The 13,383-nt window shown below is 41.5% G+C and overlaps 1 protein-coding gene across 1 annotated transcript in view; it reads right to left on the bottom strand.

Moving 5' to 3' along the window:
* The window catches only part of gdf3 (growth differentiation factor 3), a 54,165-nt gene that overhangs the window by 24,246 nt on the left and 16,536 nt on the right, over positions 1 to 13,383 (bottom strand). The gene's annotated exons all lie outside the window — the stretch shown is intronic.

Raw genomic sequence — 13,383 nt, forward strand, 5'->3', positions numbered from 1 at the left:
GACAGGAAGTAGAAACAGAGGACAGGAAGTAGAAACAGAGGACAGGATGTAGAAACAGAGGACAGGATGTAGAAACAGACACAGAATGACAGGTCCAGGTGAACTTTCTACAGGAGGAAAGATTAAAAAACATGTTCAGATAGAAATAATTACAAATACAGACAGGTAGAGTAGAGCCAGTAAAAACAGCAGCAGAGAGAGGACATGTGGTCAGTTTGTCCTCCAGCAGTCTAAAAGCAGCAGAACTAAGGGATAACTCAGGAAACCCAGGCTACAGCTAAATATATAAATAAATCAGCCACTTCAGTCATTTCTGAGGAAATTATGCTTTCTAGATTTTATATTGCCTAAAAGTATTTTAAATAATAATAATAATAATAATAATAATAAGTGATTGTGGTGGTGGAGTGGCCAAAGTTTAGTCTATGTGACCATCCTCTGCCTCTGCTGGTGCCTGGTGGTGGATAAAACTGTTCACCCCACTTAAGGATTTGTTACTTGGAACCATCTTGGTCAAAATAATAATTAAAAAACAACCTCTGTTCTTCTCCACAGTGCAACTCCTACCCTCTTGAATATCTTGCATCAGAAACATTCAGGTTTAAATGCATGTTCGATTCGAGTGCAGAAAAACACTCATCTCCAAACTTACAAACATTCACTATTCAAACCCCTCAGCTATGGTGGACACTGGTGCACTGCTTGTTTGATGGTTTTATTTATTTGTTTGTTTAAAATCTTCATGGTTGTTCCAAGCTTTAAATCTTAATTTTCCATCTAGTTTCAAAACCAAAGGTCAACCATCAACTTATGACAAAGTGCTGAGTCACTTGTTGGTGGCAAACTGCAGCTCGTCAGTGCACGGCAGGGATCAGAACATGGTATGCAAGAGGAACCTGTTCACTGGGTTAAAAATGGGATTATGTCGGTCCAGATAGTGTGATGTCATCAATAAATTGGATTAGACGTATAAGCTCATGTGAAACTGATCGATGCACACATCTTCTTACAGGGAAGACCTTGACTTGCATTGATCCAGTGTCAGCTTTTTAACCTGTTTCAACTCAGAATAAATTACTACTACTAATAATAATAATAATAAAATTATATATTTTGTAACAAAAAATGTTCGGGGAACATAGAAAAATCCCAGAGTCCTGATGGTTTATTTAGGGTGCAAGCTAACAGTGCAGAGTTCACTAACACGTACCGGTTCAGACATGATTCCAGTCAGGTCATCTGGACAGTTTCTTTTTGTGCTGAAACGTTTCGCCTTCCATCCAGAAGGCTTCATCAGTCAAGGAAACACACAACAATGATTCTTCCTCCAACAGCTTACTCCAAAGTGGAACAAACCAGTTCTGCTTGTGATAAGATGGTCTCTTTGGCACGCCTCCCCCTCCTCCATTGCTGACCCTCTTCCTTGTTGACAGTCGTGTCAAACTGGTTGAAAACAACAAAGTCCATGCTCAGTACCTGGATTATTGAGCATGGACTTTGTTGGTTCAGACATGAGTTGTCATCAAATGTTCTTCAGCACGTCCAGACAGAGACGCTTTGGTTTGAAGACACCCTGAAACAAGCTGCGTTTCTAAACGCCTCCTGGCCTCAGGTATGTTCCGGCAGCTCTCCGTCCCGTGCGCTCTGCCATCCTGACCTTTCTTTCAGTCTCTGTGCTCCTTCCAGTTTGCCCTCTCTTCATGTCCCAGTTCTCTCCCCATTGCTCTGCTTTCCATTCCTTTTATCGCTCTTCCTCCCTCTGGCGCCTCAGGAAAAATTTAGCACCAACTGACAGTCTGATTTAGACCCAGCTCCAACCTCCCATCTCTTTCCCTCCCTCTCCATTCCTCTCTAGAGAGAAGAAGCCACACATAAATCTCTGCTGTATCTATCTATTACCTTTTACATTTAAGCCCTGACCTAATTGCTCCCAGTCTCCAATGTGTCAGTAGGTCTGGGATATAGTGGCCCTACAAGAGTCTCTCTCTCTTTTGCTAATCCAAAGTAAGTCTCTTTGGTATTTTATGGGTAATAATTTCATTTACCGTCTCATATTACATCATACTTCTAACGTAATATAACAAATTGTCCATACATAGCTCACTTTTTTACTCATCGCCTTTTCCCCCTCCAGGAGGTACTCGGCGCAGGGTGTCTAATTGTGCAGCTGGGTCTGAGATGATGACTTTTTAAAGAATAGATCTCTGACTCACTCTTGGTTGAAATCAGTGCATTAGTAATCCACTTTAGCAGCATGAAGAAAGGAGAACTGCCTTTTAACAGTTAATGTTCCTCGTAAAATCACAATTTATTTATCTTGTTTTGGAGTAAAGCCAAATGTAAAGTTACTTCCTTATTAGAATCGGAGTTCAGCACCATTACAGGAACAGAGATACTGTTGGACTCTGTTGTCCAATGATGGGGGACAAGCCCCCAACATGGACGATGTGCATGGTTCTGACCGCTGAGAGGACGCGTGCAGTTTCTCCACAATTAAAATAGTTTTTTATCTTCTTCATTCTAATGTTTCAGAGAGTAAGTCCGTGAGCTTGTATTTAAGATGATGTGGGAGTTGTAGGTTCTACCTGCCACATGTTCTCCCACAGCTGCAGCAGCCACCTCCACACACCTGAGCCTGATGTGGAGGACGACTCTGCAGGAGCATAAAGCTTCTGCCAGGTGGTCCTTCATCATCCTGCCAATGGTGAACTTTGAGTCTAAACCTTTTAACAAAGGCACGGCCAAGAATGAAGTTTAAAGGCAAGAATGGAGGATTCAGCCATAAAGTTGGACCACCTGGTTGGTCCACTGTAGGAGTGTGCTGCTTAGTGGGGAAACAGTTTGTTTGTGACTCCTCAGACTGACGAAGGGTGAAACGTCTCAACAAATAAAAAAAACTGTCCAGTTGACCCGACTGAACATTGGTGGATTTTTTAAAATCCGGATTATTGAGCATGAACCTTGATGGCATAAAGTTGGAACTTTAACAGTGTTTGATGTTATTGGGTCTATAACTAGTTTTCTTTGTCAGTGTTTATCATACAATATTGGATTTTTGTTAATACTTCTGTAAGTTCCTGTTTTAATCCTCCTTACATTCAGCTCCCCACCTGCCCTGCATCTGCCAATCAGACCAGCTGCTCCCACTCAGTAATCACCCCACCTGCACATTTACCCCCCAGTTCCTTCAGCTTGTTGTCGAACTCCTGCTCCAGCTGTTCAGCATCACCAACATCAGGTTGTTTCTTAAAAGACTTCAGTTGTTGTTGGTCTGACTCTGTGTCCAAACTTTAATTATTTATGATAAAGACTAAAAGTCACTGTGTATAATAAATTCTAGAGGTAAACCTCGGCTTACTTTGTTCTTATATTTGTTACTTTCCTCTACACGTTTCATCCATTTAGACGACTTGTCCTTTTCCATGGCTCAGATTGTTTTTCTGCTCTACGAGTTTATTTTCTTATTTTTGTGATTTATCATATGCTCATTTTGTTTCTGGCTTTTGCTTCTCACCTGTTTTATTTCTCTAACTTTTATCAACTTGTGGTTCTCCTACTTTTTGCTTCTCAACTTTCTTTCCTCGGGCTTCGTCTCCCCATTTCATCACCTCTCACCTTAAATGCCTCCCCTCTCTGCAGAATTATTAATGGCCGTGCGTTCTCAGTTCGGAGGCAGACAGGAAACAGAAAACCCTGTGAGTTGCATCACAATATATTTGGCAGGTGACCATGTGAGAGACTTCATGTAAGTCTGAAGGGATGTGGAGCCAGTTTAAAATCATGGTACTGGTTCTGACGGAGCCAAAGATGGAGCGGGGATGGAAGAAAAATAGGAAAAGAATCAATTTTCTCCAGAGGGATGAGAGGAGGATGTGTGTGTGTGTGTGGTGTGTGTGTGTCTAACAGTGGACTCCTGCTACCTCCAGCCCTGCAGCCTCTCAGAATAAATGGATTTTTTCTTTCTATTCTAGGACACACTGGACCTTATTTCCTTCTCATCCTAGTCCCTCCTTCGATCTCTGACTCCATCTGGGTTCTCTCTGAGCTGCAGGAACATGCTTACAGATGTTTCAGCCGTCACTCTATTATCTCATGGACAGCCATTAATACTCTGAGTTAATTCAATAATACTTTATTGCAGTGACTATAAAAAGAAGCACAGACAATAAAAAACAAGACAAAACTAAAAAGGGAAGTATGTAAAGGATAATTAAAATGATAGTAATGCACTATTAGAAGGTCACAGGCTTGCCTCCCACCTGGGGCCTTTCTCTGTGGAGTTACATGTTCTCCCCGTGCACACATGGGGTTTCTCCCACTGACCAAAAACATGCACGTTGGGTTATTTGTTCATTTTCCTTCAACACTTTTTCCTTCCCAGGTCCCATGAAGCTGCCGTTTGTCTGCAGCAGTCGCTTTGTAAGACACGGGAGACACCTGGACAGGTCTCAGGTCCATCTCAGGGACACCTGGACAGGTCTCAGTAGGGACACAGAGACAAACAAGACAAAGAGTATTCAAGCTACGGTTTCTGCAAAAATTTCTCTTTTTGTCCCCTTCTGTTATTTTTTAACCGATTGTTCACTTCCAAGAATTTCAGGATATTTTTTATGCACAATATTTGTACTTTGCAACTTAACGGCAACTACTAATCTTTTTTTTTTCAGCCGTTTCTATTTGAAACATTTGCAGAAACAGAAACTAACAGGATAGAAATGTGTCGACCTTGAAGGGGACTTTGTAAATTCTCGCGGAGGCGTTCAGGAGTCGTCCATCTGCCGCGGCTCTCTGCAGCTTTCAAGCTCTGAATCGAATCTGCAGAGAGCTGCTGAAACTCTTGACGTTGTCCAGAGACGGTGGAGCTGGAAGCGATCTCCATGGTGATAACTGCATCATGATCAAATTACAGCAGCAAATGGAGGAGGCAGGACAGGAGATTCAGTTTCATGGCACATTCAGATCTGATCCAACTTCTTCATCAGTCAGTAGCTCTGGTTATGTAACTTGCACACACGATTATAAACGAACAAGGTCCATCCCTCCATTATCTTTACCTGCTTCTTCCTTTTCAGGTCGCGGGGGTCCCTGGTGCACGTGTCCAGCCGTCAGTGTGTTGAGTTGATGATGCCGTTGCATTCAGCATTAAAACATAATCCTGGTCAAAGTTTGGTCGACGTACTTCAGGTAAAGATGTTCAACTCTCTGTTTTTTGCTTTTTAACCAAAACAACTTATTTCCATCCTCCACTTGTCGTCTCTCTGGTCACCTTGACTCGCTGAGTCTCCATCCTTTCACCATAACCGTGAAGCGTCGACACGGTGAAGACCCCATTAAAGCCTCAGGACATCCTTGAGCTTTACAAGTTGTAAGATTTAACAGAATACCCAGAGAAAATGGACTGAATAGAAGATACTTCAAGACCAGGTGAAAGTTAAGAGTTTATTTACAGTGAGAAAATCAGCAAAGTGCACGGAGAGGAGCTGGAACCCTGGGGAGCAAGAAGGTTCAGTACGGATAACTGGAGGTACGGTGATGCTTTCTACAGGAGGAGTTCTGGATTGTTGAAGGGGCAGGAGATCCAGTGGTTCAGTGAGCAAAAGAAGACACCTGAGGAGAGTTCCAGGTGAGGTAGACAAGTGGATGGAAGGTGAGGAAGTCACAAGGAAGCTCGAAGTCATCCAGCGGGAGTCCAGTGTCACGTCCACCAAGGACACAACATATTAAAGGAGGACACGAGACAAATATGAGGGTTCAAACGTTCAATTTATTCAAAAACTGCTGCTTCCTGAAAACAAAATAAAAAGATTATTAAGAACCCCCATTCCCATGTCCACCAAAAAAGACACAAAAATCCAAAGTAACAACTTAAAGATGGACCTGGTGGACCGGCCAAACAGAACAAAAAGGTACCACAACGGGCCAACCCTATACAGGGCCGTCGAAGCCGCTGCTGATACCGGACTAAACCTACAAAACCCCTAAAAAAAAAACCTATTACAAAAGAAAGAATGAAAACAGGGCTACCAGTCCCACCAGGCCAAAAAGTACTACAACAAAACATACAAAAAGATAACACAAATTAGCTGAGGTGGCTGGGGCCACTGACAGCAGGCCACAGCTCCAGGACAAAGGAGAGGAGAACAACAGAGCGAGCCAAGAGAGAGGAAGGGGACCAGTGCTCCCTGAAACCAGCCTGAAACCAGTAGGTGTGGCTGAAGAAGCCACAGCCCAAAACAAGTAAAGGCTGATTAGCCAACCCAGAACCCAAGACATGACCTAAGGGACAAAACAATAAGGCCAATGTGCCTGGCACATAACACCAGGAACAGGAGGCAGCAGAAGTTAAGGCTGATGTAAGAGCACAAGGTAAGTTTATCTACTACAAGATTCATTCACGCTTTATTTCTACAGGTTAGTCCCATTGAGCCTCGAGGACTCATTTACAACAGAGACCCGCAGAGACAAGATGATGCAAAGGGGCCAGAAACACAACTACCGTTAGGCATGTAATGCTCCAGCAGCGACTGGAGGTCTTCTGCAGCTCATCAAGGAGATGGTCCTCAGGTGTGGCTTGGTGGTGCCATCTTGTGACTGCAGGAAGCTGAAGAACTGAACTCCCACACAAGTGTTCTTTGGGGGAAATCGGCCATCTTACTTAACTGCTTTTTTTTTTTTTTAAGCTACGTAACAAATGTTTTATTCTGAAAATACTCCCCATCCTGACCATTTTTACTTCTGTGAGATTCACCCTCTTTCTACTGACCTGCTGCTACTGTAACCAGGTTGAGCCAGGTCCTCTGGACTGGTTCTTTGTTGAAATGTTTCTGTCTTTTACTCCAAAAGACTTCTTCGGTCATTCAGGTTCGGATAAAAGACGAAACAATTCAAAGAACCCGTCCAGAGGAGGCGACTCAACCTTGTCAGGTTTCTCTACCTGGATTATTGAGCATGCAGCAGGACCAAGTTGAAAAATGCTTTTTCAGCTGCATCATATTTATTTAACTTTAATTTATTGCCTTCTTTGCCCCTTTCCCCACTTTACGGTGTGTTGCTGCTACAAAGTTAATAACTTTTCCTTTTTTCATGAAGATCAGTGTCATCCTGCAGGTGAGATGAAGACCAGGAGAGATAATGGACTGAGGCTGATGAGACGATTGGAGACGGTGCGATGGCAACAGTGAACAGGTGTTTATCTTCAGCAGTGACATTGTAATATTTGTGTATTTTAATGTTTGTCGGTGCCGAAAACACAGATCCTGACAGTTTTAACATTTATTAGGTTAACTGTTCCACGATGAAGAAAAGAGAAGTTTTAGATTTGCAAACCATTGCATTCTGCATTTTATACAAGAATCCAAAGTTAGTTCAAAATATCCTGATGCATGCGCAATAATCCAGGAAGAAAAATCTAAAACAGTTAAGTCTATGAATGTCCAGAGGACCTGACTTAACTTTTGTAGAATCCAACGTTAGGTTTGTTTATGGTTTGTTAAACTTTGATAAAATAATGTAATCGAAGTCAAACCAATAGATTTTGAGTCCAGGTGAGAGGACGCATTAATTATGAGCTCCGTTCTTGTGGCTCAGTGTCCAATGTTCACAGGTCTAACAACGAGTTGGACTGTTTGCTCCAACCTGTCAGGTGCAGCAGATGGGCGGCAATAATTAACTTCAGAGCAGAGTGCTTGGGACACTTCCTGCAATTTATGGAAAATAACTGAGGAAACAAGTCGTGCACGTTGTATCGTGATGTTTTAACTCGCAGCGTGGTGGGGACTGACCGAGAGGCTCGACACATTCACAGTCATTTATACATTTTCATTGTTTTAATCCCATTTATGATGTGATTAACTTATTTAGTGGCATTCAAACTGAGTTCAACGACAAACTGTGTATTTGTCAGAAAAGTAAAATGTTTTCACACAAGCACCGCCGCTTATTGACAACAGCAGAGAGTAAATGAACAATTAAGAAAACTATCAGTCAAGGCACCTGTGTTTCTTTGCTAATGGCTTGTTTCCTCAACAAATTAATCAGTTTTTTAATCAAAATAAGACGTCAGCTCAGGAAACTGGCTCTGTGTGTAAATTATTCTCTTTCAATATGTTTGTTAATTGTTGTGATCCTGCAGTGGATGAACACTGGACAGCCCTGTACCTCTTTATGGCACAGTGCTCCTTTAAAAGCTTTAATAATCCCTGTGGAAATAAAAATAGGGGTGAAAATCCATTTACTCCTTCAGGGGGTGGACAGGTGATTGTTAGCTTGTGCCATTTTTCAGAGAGCAACAAACCGGACGCACCTCATCACCTCCAGAGAGCCTCTTTTTTCCAGTTCAGTCAATTCTGTTTCCTTGCAGAGAAAAACCTCCACTTTGCTTCTGCTTCGGCGCTACATGCTGTGTGAGTGCACAGACAGGAGTGATTATTAGTTGGTTCATCATGTAAACAGGGTGTGTATTTGCTGGATGAGTTTGTGTTTCAGTTCTCCAACAAATGCTAATTTAATCGATGTTGTAAATCAATTTGGTTGCAGTGCGGGGAAACGAGTGAAGCAAGCCGAGCTTCGTGTTCGTCGTCCCACCCAGTCACGCTCGCTGAAAACAAACAGCTTCCACGTCGATACGACGCTCGTTTTCCTTCCACTGCCTTTGTCTCAGGCTCAGGTGCTTCCTGCAGTGACGCCTTCTTCAAGACTCCGACTGAACCCCGGCTGACGCACGACTCATTCGTCTGTAGAAGGTTTACATTTTTATTTACTAACCACTGATTTCAGCTCCACCTGGAACACAGCTCTTCTTCAACAGATGCTAATAAAACATGAACCATTAGAAAAACATGTTGACCTGTTGTACTTTCAGCAGAAACAAAGTGATGATCCAGACTGCAGTGCTACAGCTAGCTGCCACTACAAACACCACAGTATTTGATGTGAACAAGCGGTACGATGATGTCACTCGGGGGTTTGAACAGTGAATGTTTGTAGTTTGTGAGATGAGTGTTGTTCTGGACTGGAGCTGAACAGGGAATAAAGTAAACCTAAATGTTTTTGGTGCAAGATCTTCAAGTGGGGAGGAGTTACACTGTGGAGAAGAGCAGAGGTAAGTTTTTTAAATTTTAATATTTGCTTGTCTGACGCAGCTCAGAGGATCCTGACCAGTAGACGGAGCAATTTTTTTCCACCACCAGGTCCAATGGCAGAGGTAGGGGTTGGCTAATGGTGGCCTTGGCCCTGTAGAATAATATATGGCCACCCCAATCATTTGAAGAAAGTATACTTTTAAGCAATAAAAATAAAACTAGAATATGCACTTTCCTCCAATGATTGTGGTCAATTTACACACACACACATATCGAGATGGCAGTGGCCATCTTGGATTTTGATCTGGCAACCCAATTTTGCAAAGTGACCTTTTTATGACTAGATGCAGCCACATGCCTAAATGGAAGTCAGCACATTCCTTATTTTTCTGTTATCCAGCTCAAGAGACAGACACGTGGCAGCAGCCATCTTGGATTTTGACGTGATGACCCAGTTTTCGTCAGGAACCGTTCTTGAACGTAGATGTAGCCACACACCAAAATGGATGCGACAACACGGACTAGCCTTTAACTCGTCAGTCTGGTCAGAGCTCAGTTCTACTTCTCCTCAAAGATGTGAAGTAACACTTTGACACTTTTAAATTTAGACGTAAAAAGCTATTCTTAAAGCGTCTTATTTTGTGCTTTTTGCAGGAATGGATTGTTTTCAAATATTGCTGTGAACTTTTTATTTTAATGAACCGTTTACAATTTAAAACTTGCTAAATTATGGACGGACTTATCTTGGGTTGGCCTTGCAGAAAGGTGACCATGTTCAGGTTTCCTCTCGTTTCAAACTGTCCTGCATGACAGGAGGACACGCGCTCCAACAGAAGATACGATGCATCAAATAAACCGATCACTCAAAGGAGGAAGGGATCAGCAACGTGACCGCTTCCTTCTCTTTGCAACATTAAATCATAAAAACTGAGTTGATTTGTCCTCAGATACTCAAACAAACGGAGATCAATAGAAACTTCACTGTGGAGCGTTTTCAACAAGCTCTTCATAAATACGACGTCTTAACTCGCCAAAGGCTGCGAGCGCATGTAAACAGTTAATATTGTTGTGAGACACTCGTTAAAATACCATTTGTGTAAAAGTTGACGTGAAGTCGCCGGAGTGCACGAGTGTGGAGGAGCTGAGCCGTATGATTTCTAATTAAACACTCCAACTGCCTCGTGCACACACCTGGACATGCACAGCAAACTGAAGCCGAAGGGTCAGCGTTGATGGTGAGTGTGTGTGTGTGTGTGTTGGTGGCGCCTGCTGTCACCTCATTACAGGACCCTGCTGCCACATCTCACACTGACCTCCAGGAGCAGCATCCACCGCCAAATTAAAGTTTTTTTTTTTAAAACTTTTTTAAAACTTCTTTTTTGAGCCGTTAACAAAACATCTGGAAGCAAAAGCTACGGAGGATTTAAGAGAAGTAAGTTCTTAACTGAACACTGAAGGTAATTTCTGTAAACCACATATGTACATCTTCAATGAAGAGGAGATCCAGCCTGTTATCAGCGCACGGTTCAAACGCCTGCCTCTCTGATGGTATAGGGTTGCATCAGCGCTTCTGGCGTTGGCAGCTTATGCAGCTGCAGAGACACCATCAGAAAATTAAATACAGCTTTTAGAACGGCTGCTCCCATCCAGACCAGCAACACATTCATATATTTACAACTACGACGTCTTGTCTTTTTAAAGATGCGTTGCTGCCATGAATATCAGAAATAGTTTTCTTCCTCCCGTAGTAGGGTGAAATATTTACTATGTTCCACCGTGACTAAACGATGGGTTTATACAACTTGCAAACCACATTCTGGGGTTTTCTTATTTACATTTTATGCAACGTCCTTAATTTTTTTTAAAGAATTGTGGTTAAATAATTGGTTTGTCAGCGCTCAGTTCATCGTCTGTGGCCCATCACTAAATCAGGGATGAAGTCATGTTTGGTCAAAATAAACTGAGCACGTTTGCTTTGTACGATTCATTTTTATTAGCAGATCATCCTGATCGCACGAGTGGTTCCAAAGTCGTGGGTTGATTTACCCGTTTTCATTTTGTCAACGCTCGTTTTCTCAAAACACTTTTTTAAAGTTTGCCTTTTTGCAAGATCAATAAAGCCATAACTGTAACGACTGCGGCTTTAAGGACCGAGCTCAGATACCAAGACTCAGGATGAATTGACAAAGTGTAAACCCTACGAGGAGCTGGAACCGTGAAGAGCGAGGAGATGATTGGTGGTCTGCTGGCGGGGGGGTAATGTTGATCTTTCTTACCATGGAGGTTGGAGTCGGTGGTGGGGAGGGCTGACCCAAATGGTTCCAGGTGAAGAAGGTGTACATCTGAATGATAAGTGGTGAGACATGGAGGCAGCTGAGGAGGAGCTCCAGGTCCACAGAGGAGAATCCAGGAAACAGGAGGATATCAGGGATTCATCGCTGCAGGCACAGAGAGAAATAATAATAATAATAATAATGTCATCACAATGTCAGCACTGTATGTTTCCATACAATGGTGACATTAGTCTCTGCATTTAACCCATCCACCACCAGGTGGTGCAGTGAGCAGCTATTGAAAGCGCCCGGGGGACATTTTGGGGATGAGACTGCTGCCCAGAGACGCCACGTGCTGTGCAGTGACTGGGGATTGAACCTGGGACTTTTGGGTTCCAAGCCGGCTGCCCTGCCTCTACACCATCTCGGCCCCCATACAAAGTCGTATTTAGTTTCCGACTCGAGTGAAAAGCTAATGGCAGGTAATGCTCCAGCGTTGGCTGGATGTCCTCTGCAGCCTTTTATGCTCCTCATGCTCATCAAGCAGATGATCCTCAGGTGCTGCCGATTGTCTGTATGTGGGTTCAGGAGCTGCCAGAGCAGAACTCCCACAACAACTCTGGACCCGCTCATGACATCAGGATGATGTGGGCATCGTAACGTAGCTTGAAAAGCTAGGATTTTCAGAATGTGCTCAGCTTAACTGAACCAAATCTGACTTGATCTCTGGCTTGATGTAACCAGTCAGATTTCAGCTATTTGTTTCATGTCCTTACACACTGATTGTATTAATAGTAGTGTGCTGTTTAAAGAGTGAAAACAGATCATTCATAAATGTTTTTAGCATCAAATCTGCATGACAACAGATGTCATGCAGTAAAGTTATCAGAGATAACGGCAGGTACTGAAGCCTGAAGCAAACCTTGGTGACTTGAAGGAAAGAGTAAATGTTTGGTAGCACGAAACGTTGAACAGATAGGTCTTAAAGGTCCCTCTCTGCTGTGCTTCAATCTGCCTATTTTATCAATAAATAATGCAAGTGATGCTGATTTGTGTGGCACATGCTCCAAATGTGAGCAGCACAGGTTTCACCTTAATTTACACGGAAACATCATCGTTACCTGGAGTGGGCAGTGTCAGGGTCTGTTGTATGGGCTGCCATTTGTAAAGTTACACAGTCAAAAATTAACAGCAATATTTTGTATTATTTTGCCTTTCATAGTAAAAAACAATAGTTTCTTTTTCAAAGTCATATTTTCACCATGTCATTCATACATTTATAAATGCCATAGTTACAAACTAAATATTTAATTTACAAGCTAAAATTTAGTTTACAAACTAAATACTTAACTTGCAAGTTAAATATTTAGTTAGCAAGCTAAATATTTAGTTCCACATTAAATATTTTGTTTACAAACCAAATGTCTATGTCCAATCTAAATATTTAATTTACAAAGTAAATATTTAACTTGTAAGTTAAATATTTAGTTAGTGAACTAAACATTAAGTTGTAAATTAAATATTTAATTTCCAAGCTAAATATTTGTTTTCAAAAATAAACATTTAATTTCCAAACAAAATATTTATTTTGTAAGCTCATCATTTAACTCCCAAATTAAAAGAGGTGTATATAGAGGTTTGGCTTTTATTTTGATAGTCCACTTCCACTTTCCAGCAAGGAATTTGCATATTAGCTAAATATTTAGGTTTGAGCAAAATATTTAACTTGCTAGCAAGTTAAATATTTAGGTCCAAGCTAAATATTTAGTTAGCAAATTAAGTATTTATTTTGGAAATTAAATGTTTAGTTTAGCAAATAAATATTTAGGTCTGAGCTAAATATTTAGTTAGCAAATTAAATATTTATTTTAGGAATTAAATGTTTAGATCAGAAATTAAATGTTTAGTTTTGAAAATAGATATTTAGCTTAGAAATTAAATATTTAATTTACACCTAAATATTTAGTTCACTTTAGTTTTTAAACTAAATATCTAGCTTGTAAATTAAATATTTAGTTTGGAACTATGAC

The sequence above is a fragment of the Nematolebias whitei genome, chromosome 13 (assembly GCF_014905685.2).
Source record: "Nematolebias whitei isolate Nwh7 chromosome 13, NemWhi1, whole genome shotgun sequence".
Classification (NCBI taxonomy): domain Eukaryota; kingdom Metazoa; phylum Chordata; class Actinopteri; order Cyprinodontiformes; family Rivulidae; genus Nematolebias; species Nematolebias whitei.